The sequence below is a fragment of the Tamandua tetradactyla genome, chromosome 6 (assembly GCF_023851605.1).
Source record: "Tamandua tetradactyla isolate mTamTet1 chromosome 6, mTamTet1.pri, whole genome shotgun sequence".
In the NCBI taxonomy this organism is placed as follows: Eukaryota; Metazoa; Chordata; class Mammalia; order Pilosa; family Myrmecophagidae; genus Tamandua; species Tamandua tetradactyla.
In genome coordinates this window covers 165,800,708-165,815,198 of record NC_135332.1, presented here as the reverse complement: position 1 = coordinate 165,815,198, position 14,491 = coordinate 165,800,708, and the positions used below count along the sequence as shown (strand labels likewise).

The following is a 14,491-nucleotide window of genomic DNA, read 5'->3' as shown; positions in this document are numbered from 1 at the left end:
GAAAACTCTTCAGTCTCCATATACCTCCCACACATCCTACCACCACACCAATCTCAGAATCAATCCTTTGAAGGATGAAAATGGCATAATATTTGAACCATCAGATTTCTTTTGTTTATCTTTAAAGTTGCTTTACTCATATACATGGAAATTTCTGGTGTAAAGGTACACTATACTAAGGCAAAGTATTATTATCCAGTGTTTTTATATAACCTTTCCTTATGTTAATTTTCTTGCCCATAAGGACCTAGAAAAGGACTAAGGGGACCAAGGTCATAGTGGGTGTATCTTTGGAAGAAAGTGGGTTATAAAATATTACTTCTAGTCCTGATATTTCATATAACTTCATTCTGAAAGATAAAGATTCATCTCTTTCCTCTATCCAGAGAAAAATGACAGTACTCTTTTCAAGACCAGTAATTAACTTACTAACACAATCCTGGTTGAACAACCAGGCTGGCCAGGTACAAAACATACTTTCTGTAGCAGTTGTGGATGACTTTTCCTGGCAGATCTTCTATGCTTTCTGTACTTCCCAGTTAAGATGAAAGAAGAGATTAACATGTTTCCAATTCTAGTGGATGGAAGAATCACCTGGTTAGGTTAAAACCCAGGAAACTAGAACAAAAAAATTCAGGAACCCAAGTTGAACGAAAAAAGTTTATTTACTTTTTAGCTTTACTGTAGAATCAGCTATGTGTTAGATGGGCGCTTAATGTGAAGTCAACTTCATGGAAGAAGGATGACTTGATTTTAAGAAAACCACACAGAAATTATTCAATTAACATATTTATATAGCTTCAGGATTTATCTTTTAATTCAGGAAAGGAAGCATTACTTTTTGCCTTTGAACCAGAAGCTGTTTGAGTTGTCATTTTGAAGTTAACAAAGGTCAGATTCCATATTGTCTTGAAGTGCTTTTGGGAGTTCTGAATTTTAGGTTAGTTTGGGCAGAATGGTAAGTTGTCACACCAAAACCTCGTTTTGTCCAGAGTGCAGAGAGGCCTTGTTTTGTTTGCTCAAAGAAAAATAAGGAATGATGTTAACATTGTATAGAGCTCACTCCAGCTCTGAAATGTACAAAAACCAAAACACCAGAAGAGGATCACAGAGAAGAAAAAAAGCTCAATTTAGGAACGGGATTGAAAAAGGACCACTCTACAAGGCAAAATGATAATACTGTGTTCTAGTACATTTAGATTCCTGAGAATAATTTATTTGATAAAATAGTGTGTTGATATTTTAATACTGTGTTAAGGATAGAAATCATAACCAAGGCACAATCAAATATTTCTGTTCTTGGTTGGAGGACCATATAGTAAAGTTAATTGGCCAAGTCACTCAGGTTTTGTCTATTGAGTTAGAGCATAAGCTCCTCCAGGTCAGGAATTATAGTAATTTTTCTACATATCTCCTTTCAAAAGTACCTGAAACATGCTATCTGCTTTAGAGATCCATAGACTGGCTCTGCCTCAATCCTTCTTTACTTAAGTCCCTAGATACACTTCTGATTGGGGGCAGAGGGCAACTTGGACATCAAAGAGTTGCCAAAGACTCTTCTGCTGTGGAAGGAAGAGAAGCTCTCCATAGTTCTTTGATCTCTGCTTCTATCCACCCACACTCCCCCACATACCTCACAGTCAGTTTTTGCTTCCAGGCCCTACCCTGTGTCCTTGCCCTCTTCAGCTTCCCTCACCAAACACCCCTGACATCTTGGTCTATATTAAAGAACAAAATTTAAAAAGAGCACAAACAATCAACCTTCTAATCCAGACAAGCTGCTATCATAGCCCTTGGCTTCCTTATCTGAATAGAGAAAACATCGGGTGAAATATTTAAAAACTCAGTTAAAAAAAAAAATCAAAAGCAGTTTTTCTTCCATTTAATAGAAAACTGAGATTATCTTTCTATATCTAAACTCCTGCTCACTTGCAGAAGAACCAAGAGGTAAAATTTCTGGGGAAACAAATATGAAATTTATATCCCTTAAGCTGTGTAATTCTTGAAACTGAAATTTCAAAATTTAAAATTTAAGTTTAATAAACTCATCTTCCCTGAAAGTGCGTTACATTTAAAAGCAGATGGATGGTTTCCTCTGAGAACAAACTAAAGGCTGTAGTCAAAGAGTACCTAAAAGGTAGAATTTCTTACATATTCAAACACACAATAAGAGTACTTGGAACTGAACTTCAATTTCATCAAGAGAGTTTTGGTTCAATAAAAAATATCACCATGAATGTATAAGATGTGTTGGAACCTATGAAAGAGGATAGATAATCGCTAGCTTTGATGTTTTAGATGTCAACTGCCTAGAGGAAGAGAACTGAACTTAATGACCTTCTGGGGACTCAACTCAGTGTGGGAAGGTCACTGGGGTCCTGGAATTAGCAGATGCTGTTCACACTGGATTGAGGCCCTAAGACAAAAAACCTGGAATATCACAGCATTCAAATATCTTCTGCTAAATGGTAGTCACACAGCCTAAATCATCAATACATTTCCCCCAAAGACTGGACATTAATTAGCTCAATTTTAATTCAGTCAACATGGACTCAGAATCTTCCACATGTCAAGTACTATGATTATTGTACTGCTAGGGTAAAGGAAGAACACAGAAAACTGGAAAAAAATGATTGGCAAATTTGTTTTACTTACATCTGCTGTTTCATCCTCTGGCTTTTTCTATTGGGTGAGAATAAAAGGTTCATATAATGCAACCCGCTATTCCTACTAAACCTGGGGAGAAACTGGATGCCAAATGAAGCTAAAAATACCTGGACCTAATTTCTGGACAGATAATTGTTTTAAGTCAGATAAAACTAATCTATTCATCTCTAAATGAGTATATAGTTTTTTCCTTTGTGTCTCCTTAACTATTTTTCCATCCTTCAGACATTAAATGTATTTTTCAAAATTCTATCCTCATCCTTTAGACAGAATAAAGACATTCTTTTTCTTAGTGATCTTTATCCACTCACATTTTATCTACTCTCATCTTGAAGCAAATGACATCTAATGTCTCTCTTGCTCAGACTGCTATGTCTAACTCCTTTGTCTCACTCAATTCTTTGCTCAAATTCCACCTTAACATAATGCCTACCCTAAATACCTTATTTAAAATTGCCACCTCTTCCCTGTCACTGGCTACTGCACCCTGATTCCCTTTATTTATCTCATTCTACTACACTAAATAATCGTTTATGTTTTATATTCTTCCCTCCCTCCACCTGTTAGAATGTAAGCGCCAGGAGAGCAAGGATTTTGTCTGTCTTGTTCTCTGAGGTATTTCAAATGCCTAGAAAAAAATCCTGGCACATAGTAAACTTCAAAAATATTCTTTGAATATATGAACAAATCACCTCCAACTCCTGAATCAACTACGTCTGTTATGTCATATTTTCCCATCAGGTTCAATATTTGGGTTCCTATCTGGCTCCTTTTTCACTTTTCTCCACATATCCTCTGAGTCAACAGGCATTACTCATACTTCACTCATGATCACTCCCATATCTTTCCTTTGAATTCTATTCATACTTACGAGTCCCCTCATTTCTTGTCTGGTTGAACATAACAGGCTCCTAACTGCATTCCTTTTCTCTAGTCTGTCCCATTTGTTACTTATTTTATACACTGCTGCCTTCCTAAAACATAGCTTTGATCAAGTGATGTCAGTTCATTGACTCCTTCACCAAGTATTTTATTAACAGCCAAGAAAATATCGGCCAAGGGTTAAAAAGACAGAAAAGTCCCCTCCTTGGTGGAGCTTTTTATATTCTCTTCTTATTACTCTCTGTAACTCCTTATTGTCCACAAAGTAAAGCCTGGACTACCAGGTCAAGCTTTAGACTCTCAACCACCTGCCCTCGTCAAATTGTCCAGCCTTCACTCCCATGATATTCCCTTACTTACTCACACACTAGTTAAATCAGACAAAGGCCATTTGTGATCTATCATGTTCCATATTTCTGAGTTCACACTGATTCATCTCTGTGTAATCGATTCTGCCTCTTTCTTATCCTATCAGAATCCTAATCATATTCATATATCATGTCACTATGCCCATGAAGCCTTCTCTGATTTGCTCCATGTCATTGGAAATGATCTCTTCTTTCTGCTTGTTTTTGCCTCTCTAAAACATATATTGCATGGTTCTTTGTGCTATTTATTAGTTTACATATCTCACTTATCATAATATTAGAACCTCCTTGAGGCCAGAGACCCTGCCTCACTCTTCTTTGACTTCTGTGCAGCACTTGGTGCAGTACTTTGCACTGAGGCACTCAACAAATGTTTGCTGAATGGCTGAAACAATGGCTATCTCCTATCACCTACATTCTACATTACACTCATTTTAACTCAATTAATAACCCTTCACTTTGGTAAATATCCCAATATCCCAATTCACATATCCTGGAAAGCAATTGGTTTAGAATTTAGAAAGTTTGCAAGTCAAAAAAACTTCAGCGTTATGCTGACTTCATCACTTATTATTACCTTGAACAAGTTAATTTACCTCTTTGTGACATAGTCTCATTAATAAAGATAATCTAATACCTAACTGCCAGAATTATTTAAGAACATAATCATTTTGCTTATTATCTATCTTGGTGTAGTGATGTGATGTTAATTCATTAATGTGATAGTAAATATAAGACATTTAACACAGTGTCTGGCACTCAATTAATGATGATGATTATTATTAGAATATCAGAGTTATCTTTCACTCATCTTCCACCTTGTCCTACCCATTGTTCTTACTCCTGACTCCAGTTTGTGTCATGCACTATCCTATTCTGTTCCCCAACCAATAAAAAACAGAGTAAAAATCTTTTTTTCCGCATTCGAAATAGATGCATCTAGCAGAAACCAGTTCTTCATGAAGTCATCTTGGCTTCTTCAGCCAATATTAAGTTGGCTCATCTGTGAAACATGTAATACTATAATCACACATCTCAGTTCCTTTTTTCTATATATACTCTGTTATTCCTTTTTTTTTTTGCCTATTCTTTTATTTATTATTGCTATATACACTCTATACTCATCAAACATATATCCCCTTTTCCCTCCACCCATCCCTTGGTAATTTTTATCTACTTTTTGTCTCTGTGAATTTGCTATTATTATTATACTACAAATAAGTGACATCATACAATATTTATCCTTATGGGCCTTTCTTATTTCACTCAGAATAATGTTTTCAAGGCTCATCCATGTTGCAGCTTGTCTCAGAACTTCATTCCTTTTTATGGTCAAATAATATTCTATTGTGTGTATGTGCCACTTTTTGTTTAATCATTCATTTGTTGATGAACACTTGGGTTGTTTCTACCTTTTGGCTATTATGAATAACGCTGCTATAAACATTGGTGTATATATCTGTTTGAGACCTTGTTTTCAGTTTCTCTCAATATTTACTTAGGAATATAATCACAGGCTTATATGGTAATTCTACCTTCTTATATTCATATTAACAATGCACTAGAGTTCCAATTTCTCTGCATCTTCTTGAACTTGTTTTCCATTTTCCTTATAACAGCCTTCCTTGTGGGTATGAAGTAGTGTCTTGGTGTGGTTTCAATTTGCATTTCCCTAAAGGCTAATGTTGGGCATCTTTTCAGGTGCTTATCGGCCATTTATGTATCCTCTTTAGAAAAATATCTGTTCAAGTCCTTTGCCTATTTTTAAAATAGGGTTGTTAGTCTTTGTTGTTTCATTGTAAACGTTCTTTATATAGTCTGGATATTAAGCCCTCAACCAATATATGGTTCACAACTATTTTCTCCAATATTTTTGGTTGTCTTTTCACTTTTTTTTATAACATCTTTAGTTTCACAAAAGTTTTCCACTTTGAGAAAGTCAAATTTTCCTTTTTTTTTTTTTGCTTTTAGCATCATTTCTAAGAAGTCATTGCCCAATCACATGTCATAAAGACTTACCTATGTGCTCATACATTATTTTCTAAGAGTTTTATGGTTTTAGTAATTATATTTAGGTCCTTAATTCATTATAACTTAATTTTTGTATATGATGTGAGCTAGGGGTCAATGTTATTCTTTTTCATGTGGAAATTCAGTTTTTCCCAGCACCAGTGGTTAAAAAGAATCTCCTTTCCCTCAGTGTATATACTTGGCACCCTTGTCAAATATCAATTGACGATAGACATGTGGTTCTATTTCTGGACTTTTATTTCCACTCCACTGGTCTATTTGTCTGTCTTCATGCCCTGCCTGTATCACAATGTGCCCCTCCAAGCCTCTCAGTAGATGCTAATGGGATGCTGGAAGCTCTTGCTGTTGAGGCCCAAACCAAGATCATCATTCATGGTGCCCTTCTCTTCCACCAACCATCTACCAGGTCAAAACACAAAGAGAAAGAAAGAAAACCAACCAAAAAAAGGTACACTGGTTCTTATATCCTGGCACATATTGATATGAAGCCAGACACCATTATTGCTGAGAGGACCCAAACAAAAACAGAGGCTAGCATCTGCTCCTGACCATCAGGTTCCACCAAGCAAGAAAAACTCACACACAAAAGGAAAAAAGCAACCAAAGAAAGATGCACTGGATCATTAAGACCAGGTAGATGCTAGAGAAAGGCCCGAAGCCACTGTTGCCCAGAAAGCTGAAATCTAGCCTTGCATCCACACTGGCCACGGATTGACGTAGACTCCAACCCCAACTCTTGGAGGACAAGGTTTCCCCCACCTGCCCTGGCCCCAACTAATTACACCCAGAATATGGGCCATGTTTCCACAGCTGCCACTGTTTCTGCTGCTGTGTCTGCAGGAAGGAGGAATTGAGGATGGTTGCTGGCTTTTGCTCGATCTCGCTTATAAAAGCTGGAATCTCTGCAGCCCCTCCCTTTGTACAGCACTCTGTGGTTGTTCTCATTGTCCAGTCTGGTTCCAGGGTTACCACTTCATTAATTCCAGTCTCCTTTTCCAACTCATTCATTTTTCTTGTGGAGTGCGTGACCTATAAAACTTCTTATTCTGCCATTTTGCATCTTGATGTATTTATTTTTATCTCTTTAAATTCATTGCCAGATACTTGAAAACAAGAATCATCTGTTCATTTATCTTGAACTCTCCATGAAATCTTGCACAGTAATTTAGTCCCGGTGGGAATTATGCATGGGACTTGATAACATGGGATTGTGAGTACAAAGAACTGAGTTTAAATCCTGACTTTTATTTTTAAATAAGTGCTCTTAGACAAGCTATTCAACCTTTTTTTGGGCTTCACATTTCTTTATCTGGATTACAGAATGATAATGCTTACATTATCGAGTACATGTTATGATTGAGGTAGATGAGACATGTAAGGATTTAACACAATCTGAATGTCTGAAATGCAGTAGACAGTTCATAAAGAGAAGCTGTGATTATCACTGACATTATTTATTAACAGTAGATAGATTCTTACATAAATTGGGATGAAAGAGATCAACCCATGAAATCATAACTTCATTGTAACTGAATAGAATCAAATTTGTAGCATATATATAAGAAAAACTTTCCTTAGGTACTATTTACATCTTTTCCTTTTCTTCTTTTTTGGAACACATCCATGGTTTATAAGGAAAACAAAAACAAAGATAGGGAAGAAAGGAAATGCATCCCCATGTGTGGCCTTAATTTAAAAATTATTCTGTCCAACTGGAAGTATTCAGAAGGACAAAGCCAAATTTTACATCATAGGGTGCTATGAAGCTGCCTTGAAAAACGAAATCTTTTAATGAGAATTTCCAAAAGTGCCTAAAGTATGTTATTGATTTAGATCGTTTTGTTATGTTGAATCAGAATCTTTGAGCTTGGACTCAATGACTCTTTAATGCCCAGATCTTATGTGGAACAATAGTAGAATCTTAGTCTGTAAAATGCAACATAGTTGGTTTTATATCATCGGATTGAATGAATACTAAAATGGTTTCTACTTGGCTTGTATATGTCTAAAGCAGACCAAATAGGAGGACATGGAAGAAAGAAGCTGGTGTCCTCAATTTTCAAAGGTTGGCTCATTAAGAATGCAGTAGTGAATCTGCTCTGTTAAAAAATTCTGAAGCTAACACTTACATCCATGCCTGCTTCATCGCTGTAGGCACAAAAAATGCTTTGCAGGCCTGGAAAACTGGAGAGAGACCAGTTTAAATATCCCTCTTTAAGGAACCTGCGGTTCTCAGCTTTTAGTTGAATTAGTAAGCATCAAGAAAAAGGGATGGAGCTTAACGCAATAAAGTATTTCTTGACTGCTAGGTGCATAAGTGTCCTGGTTTTGAGAAATATTTTAAATTTTGTCATTTCCTTCTGTGGCACTCCACTGATCATAAACTTTCAAATTTTCCCATTCAGTAGCAATTTCTTTATTTTAGGCAACTTTAATTTAAAAAGAATAACTTGTGAGCAAGGAGGCAAGTATAAGGATGCTCACTGCAGCATTGTTTATGATAGCAAAAAAGAAAAACAAGCACACAGTTAAACAATGAACTACTATGACAGTATAGCCACACCATAAATTTAACTGCTATGCAGAAGTAAAAAAAGAAATCGTTAAATCTCAAGGTACACAAAAAGTTCTCCAAAACATTATTAAATGAAGACCAAGTTGTAGAACAAATGCTTACAACATGGTGCATTCAGATAAAAAGAATGTGTTTTTATGTGTATATGTGTGTGTAAAGGCAGAGATGAGGACCTGGGAAGGTACATACCAACTAATAATCACCTTTACTTCTACAGGAGGGTCTGGGAACTGAATGAGGTTGTGAATGGTAACCTCAGCTTTATGAATATTGTCAGAATTTTCTACAAAAAGGTATCATGTATTAATTGAATAATTATGAAAATAAAGCAAACACATGCCCTTTGAGAAGGAGGGATGCCAATTTCACCAACTGTCAGGTTTGTGACCTCCAGGCAAAGTCAAGGAGTAAGGGAATTTAATCTGTTCTTGAGGGTGTAAGACCATTATAAGCGGTCTTGCAGATAAATTGTGGTGTGGGCATACCTCAGAGATGTTGAGTTCAGTTCCAGACCATCACAATAAAGTGAATATTGCAATAAACTCATGAGTTTTTTGGTTTCCAATGCACATAAAAGATATATTTACACTATATTGTAGTCTACTGAGTGTGCAACATCATGTCTAAGAAACAATGTACACACCTTAATTTAAAAATACTTTTATTGCTAAAAAATGCTAACTATCATCTGAACCTTCAGCAACTTGTAATCTTTTTGCTGGTGAAAGATCTTGCCTCGATGATGATGGCTGCTAACTGATCAGGGTGGTAGTCACTTGAGTTTGGAGTAGCTATGGCAGTTTCTTAAAATAAGGCAACAATGAAGTTTGCACATATACTGACTCTTTCTTTCACAAACAATTTTTCTCTGTAGCATGTGATATTGTTTGATAGCTTTTACCCACAGAGCTTCTTTCAAAATTGGAGTTAATCCTCTCAAACCCTGTCGCTGCTTTATCAACTAAGTTTGTGAAATATTCGAAATCCTTTGTTGTCATTTCAACAATATTCCCAAGCATCTTTGCTGACAATAGATTCCATCTCAAAAATTTCAAAAAAAATTTCAAAAAAAAACCCCACTTTCATTGCTCACCCATAAGAAGCAACTTCTCATTCATTAAAGTTTTATCATGAAGTTGCAGCAATTCAATCACATCATCAGACTCCATTTCTAGCTCTAGTTTTCTTGCTATTTCTACAACATCTGCAGTTACTTCCTCTACCGAAATCTTGAACCCCTCAAAGTCATCCATGAGGATTAAAATCAACTACCTCCAAATTCCTATTCATACGCATATTTTGACCTCCTCCCATGAATCACTAATGTTCTTGATGGCATCTAGAATGTTGAATCCTTCCAAAAGGTTTTCAATTTACTTTGTCCAGATCCACCAAAGGAATCACTATCTATGGCAGCTATAGCCTTATAAAATATTTTGCTTAATAGTAAGAATCTGTATTTTCTACCTGATTTTTCTGTATACATACAACTTTTCTAATAAAAAATATTTTTTAAAGAAAAAAAAAGAATAACTTGGCTTCTTTTCATATATCAGATAATGGTATTAGGTACCATTATCTGGTACCATATACACCAGCATATCTTTACAATTAAAATTGGATCATGAAAACAAGTCTGATTATGGTCAAAATCAGAAGATTTGGTTACAGTTCTATCTCTAAATCCTAGTAGACTCTTAACTACTCTCAGAATTTCAATTTATGCCCAAATGGTAAGAAAATGGTAGCTTTCATTGATTTTTTTTATTACTTGAGTAGGTCTAAGGGAAAAAGAAAGCAACTAAAAAAGTATGGACAGACTTGGAGGCTTGGAGTATTTATAGCCGTTACAAGGCTGATTAACAATCCAAAGGATAGTCCTCAAAATGCCTTGGAAATTCTCACTGTTATGTGAGCAATTTTATAAAGTATATGTGTGCATTTGGGTTTGTACTGAAGCCTTTAAAATAACCTTAGGAGTGACAATTTTTCCGATTTTTAAGGTGAAGAAATGAAGGAAAATATTTCATTTTCCTTCTAATTATAAAAATTCTGCTCAAAGCAGAAAAGTTTGAAAATACAGAAAAGCATAAAGAAAAAAAGTTAAAATTAGCCATAATGTCAATCTGAATAATTTGACAAATTTCTCTGTATCTTTGAGTCTAGAAAAGTATGTAGACTCATGTTACATATATACGTACACACACAAATATTTACATATTTACATACTCATAAATAAATACATATATTTATATAGTTAAAACTGTGCTCTAATAAAAATAGTATAGACCCCTTTTATTACTATTTAACATCATACCTTAACTGATTTTTTTTAAATCTATAAATATTCATCCTGTGCTGGGTGTTAAGCCAGGTGCTGAATTGAGCCCAATCAAACAGTCCAGAAGTGACAGATTCGAGAATTGGAGTTAACTCCTTGTGGCATTTTCTGGAAACCTTAAAAAAAAAAAAAATGGCACACACCCTCTCTCCTGCTGTCTGGAATGCAGATGTGATGGCTGGAGCTCTGACTTCAATATATAACCATGACAAAGAGAAACATCCCTGGGAATGATCCAAGCAGTGAGCTGGAAGAACCTGGACACATTGCAGAGAAAAACCACCATATCTGCCCTGGATTCTCCACCTTCAGGCTACTAAGTGAGACAGAAAAATAATTCACCAGAATTAAGCTTTGAGTCATGGGTACTCACAGTATGCCTAATTCCAAATTATTTAAAGACATTGAAATGGCATGATATTGATTAAAAATAATTTTAGGTCTATGAATTTACAAGACAGTGTTTACTGAAGGTTTGTTGACTCCAATGCAACCAAAGATCTCTGTCTTCTATGGCATTCAGACTCGGGCTCCTCAGAAAGTTTTATTATAGAAATATAGGGTAATACAGTTAGGCTTTCTTATCCAATTACAATGACATATTTCTAATACACATAGAGCAAAAGGGAAGCACATACACTGCTGGTAGAGATGGAGAGGAATGGGAGAACAGGCAAAAGGAGGCTTTGAATAAAGAGAAGAGAAGATAAAATGCTGGGTAGCTGTGTCATGTCAATACCATTGCTTTCAAATGAGATAAGACATTTAAAGCACAGCACAGAATAAGAGCCACCTATAAATTCTCTCCAACAGAGAGCTATTTCTAAAAGTGTGCATTACTTTTTTAAGTATCATATTACACATTATATAAAATATGAAACCTTGAAAACGAACTAAATATCACCCATAATCACCATCCTAAATAAAATGATTACCATTTTTGTGTATTTCCTTTTATCCTTTCTTTTTTAAAAAAAAAATGCATTCATTTTTGCATAACCTAAGAAATATGGGAGTATGATGTTTCCATCCTCTCGATATTTATTTTAGTCACAAATATTCACTGTCAGGGGACAGTTGACTGGGTCAGTCAATGTTATTTTCAAATTCAAAAAACCCTAAAGGAACACAGAATGAGATGCACTGAGTGGAGAACTTGACTGTTCTGTGATTTATTTGTTTAACAAGAATATCAGGTTATACTGTGGGCCAAAAACTAAGAATATCTCCCCACATTCTAAAATCATCCCTGCCCATTTGCCCTTTTCTGGGCCAAAATAAGAATAAACTTTTTACTCTTATTTTTACACTGAGTTGGATCGTGGTTTTAAGTAAGTATAAAGACCTATCAAGGAAGGAATAAGCCCTAAAATGTAGTGGCTTTGAATAGACTCAGCTTTGAACATTATTTTAGACAAGAAAATGTTAACATATTTTTCTTCTTTCAGCAAACATGTTTAGCAGTCCTTGTAATACTATGTCAATGAAATTTGACCATAGTTAAAAATAAGATGAATTTCACTTTAATTATTAAAAGTCTGGAGTCTTTGGCTACTTAGGGTCCAGAAATAGTCATTGTGATGTTTTTTAGTGGTATGATATGGAATAACGGTTAACTTCATCCTCGTATGAATGTTTTACCTGTTATATGCTATGCAACTTCAAGAAAGTTGCTTAACCTCACTGTGCTTAGGTTTGATCTGTAAAATGGAATAATAGTATTACTTAGCTCATAGGAATGGCGTGAGGATTAATTAAAGTAATGCATATATTATAAGTACATTAAATATAATATATACTATGTGTGTGCATATATACACAGGAAATTTTAACACTGTGTCACTAGATCAGCACTCCATAAATATTACTAAATATTTTGTCATTGTTGTAATTATCACCCTATTCATTTACCTTTGTTTGGGGGGGGAGGGTGGTGGTGCATGGTCTGGGAATTGAACCCAGGTCTCCTGCATGCAAGGCAAGCATTCTACCACTGAACCGCCCATGCACCCTTACAATGCCTTTTAATTTAAAAATCAATTTAATTTTAATTCATCTTTTTATCCTGTGAAATTCAAAATAAACGAAACTCTCAACATCCTCTAGGACTGTTCCAGCATCAACATTTTTAAATTGGGGTATGACCCCCTTTACCAGATTGATTTACCCAGACCAGAGGTTCACTGTGACAGCCCCAAAGGCTGCCAAATAGTTTTTCTCCAGCCTTCCACCTGGCTAGCCCAAAGCCAGTATTGACTGGACAGCTATTCCTCCTGGTACTCAGCAAAGATGACCCTTGGCCTGCCCCAGGAGCTAAATTATGATCATTCTAATACAATCACAGTTAATTCAATTGACTAGATCTGTGATTGGGTTGGGCAATGTCATGTGACCCAACCCTGGTCAATGAAAACTATGGAAAAATCTGTTGCGAGCTTAAATGTTTTCCTCTATAATAAAAAGAATCATGGGGAAAACTTCCTCTCCTACACAGGCTTCGACTATGAGCCTCTTGCAAACGTGGAAGAAAGGAGGGTATCAATTTCCTTGTCCCTATAAGGTTGGCATGCTCTAGTCTGAGACTCATCAACACATATTCTACCTTTTGGATAATCCCTCCTGTCAAGTATATTTTGGTGATCATTTTATTTTCTATAGTGTTTGTGTGTGTGTGTGTGTGTGTGTGTGTGTGTGTGTGAAAAAAGGAATATATTAACTAGGCCTGCCCCCTACAGGGTAACCTGCATAACTTCCACTTCTGATTCACTGTCTGACTCGAGAAACTGACCTGTCCAGTATGATCTCCTATCATTTCTTATCCTGGCTTCTCATTCATATCTGCCCTTATCATGCTCCAATATTTTATGCATTCACAAATGTTCATTGCTAGAGATAGTGCAATGCAGAGAACAGAAGAGTTCCTGCCTTAATGAAGTTCATACATTAATACTGGATAGCTTGTAGCTTCTCCCATGTGCCATGCAGTTCCTTGTGGATCTCCTCTGCCTAGAATAAGGTGATAGTTAGGTTCAGGTGTCAACTTAGCCAGGTGATGATGCCTCACTGAGCTGTTGCTGTGGCCTTAAATCATCAGCATGTGAAATTCACCTACGACTGATGATATCTGCAGTTGGCTAAGGGGAGTGCCTTCAGTGACATTTAATTTAATTAGCTGGAGGCTTAAAAGAGAACAGTCAGAAGAGAGCTCAACGCAGCCAGACCAAGCAGCTTGGCATTCCTCACCTCAGCACTTGTAACTCGTCCCAAACATTTGGAGATGAAGAAAAGAATTGCCCAGGGGAAAGCTACCGGAACCCAGAAGCCAGGAAAGAAGGCCAGCAAACGTTGCCGTGTGCGTTCCATGTAACAAAGAAACTCAGATGAAAGCTAGCTGCCTTTCCTCTGAAGAATGATAAATTTGTGACTAAATAAATCCCCTTATTAAAAGCCAATCCATCTCTGATGTGTTGCATTCTGGCAGCTTTAGCAAACTAAAACAAATAGTTTCCCCACTTCTTTTATAGGTTAAAGGAAGAATCCTCTTAGCTGCTAGGATGAGTAAAGTGTTGCTTGTATTTCTTGGCATTTTGCACATACCTCTAGGTTTGCACTTAATATATAGTATAG

At 36.0% G+C, this 14,491-nt stretch overlaps 1 non-coding gene across 1 annotated transcript; it reads right to left on the bottom strand.

The window, feature by feature from the left end:
* Positions 1–12,801: 12,801 nt before the first annotated feature.
* TRNAA-UGC (transfer RNA alanine (anticodon UGC)) lies at positions 12,802–12,872 on the bottom strand. Its single transcript has one exon. It is a non-coding gene; the product is annotated as a tRNA-Ala (tRNA).
* Between the last annotated feature and the right edge of the window lie 1,619 nt (positions 12,873–14,491).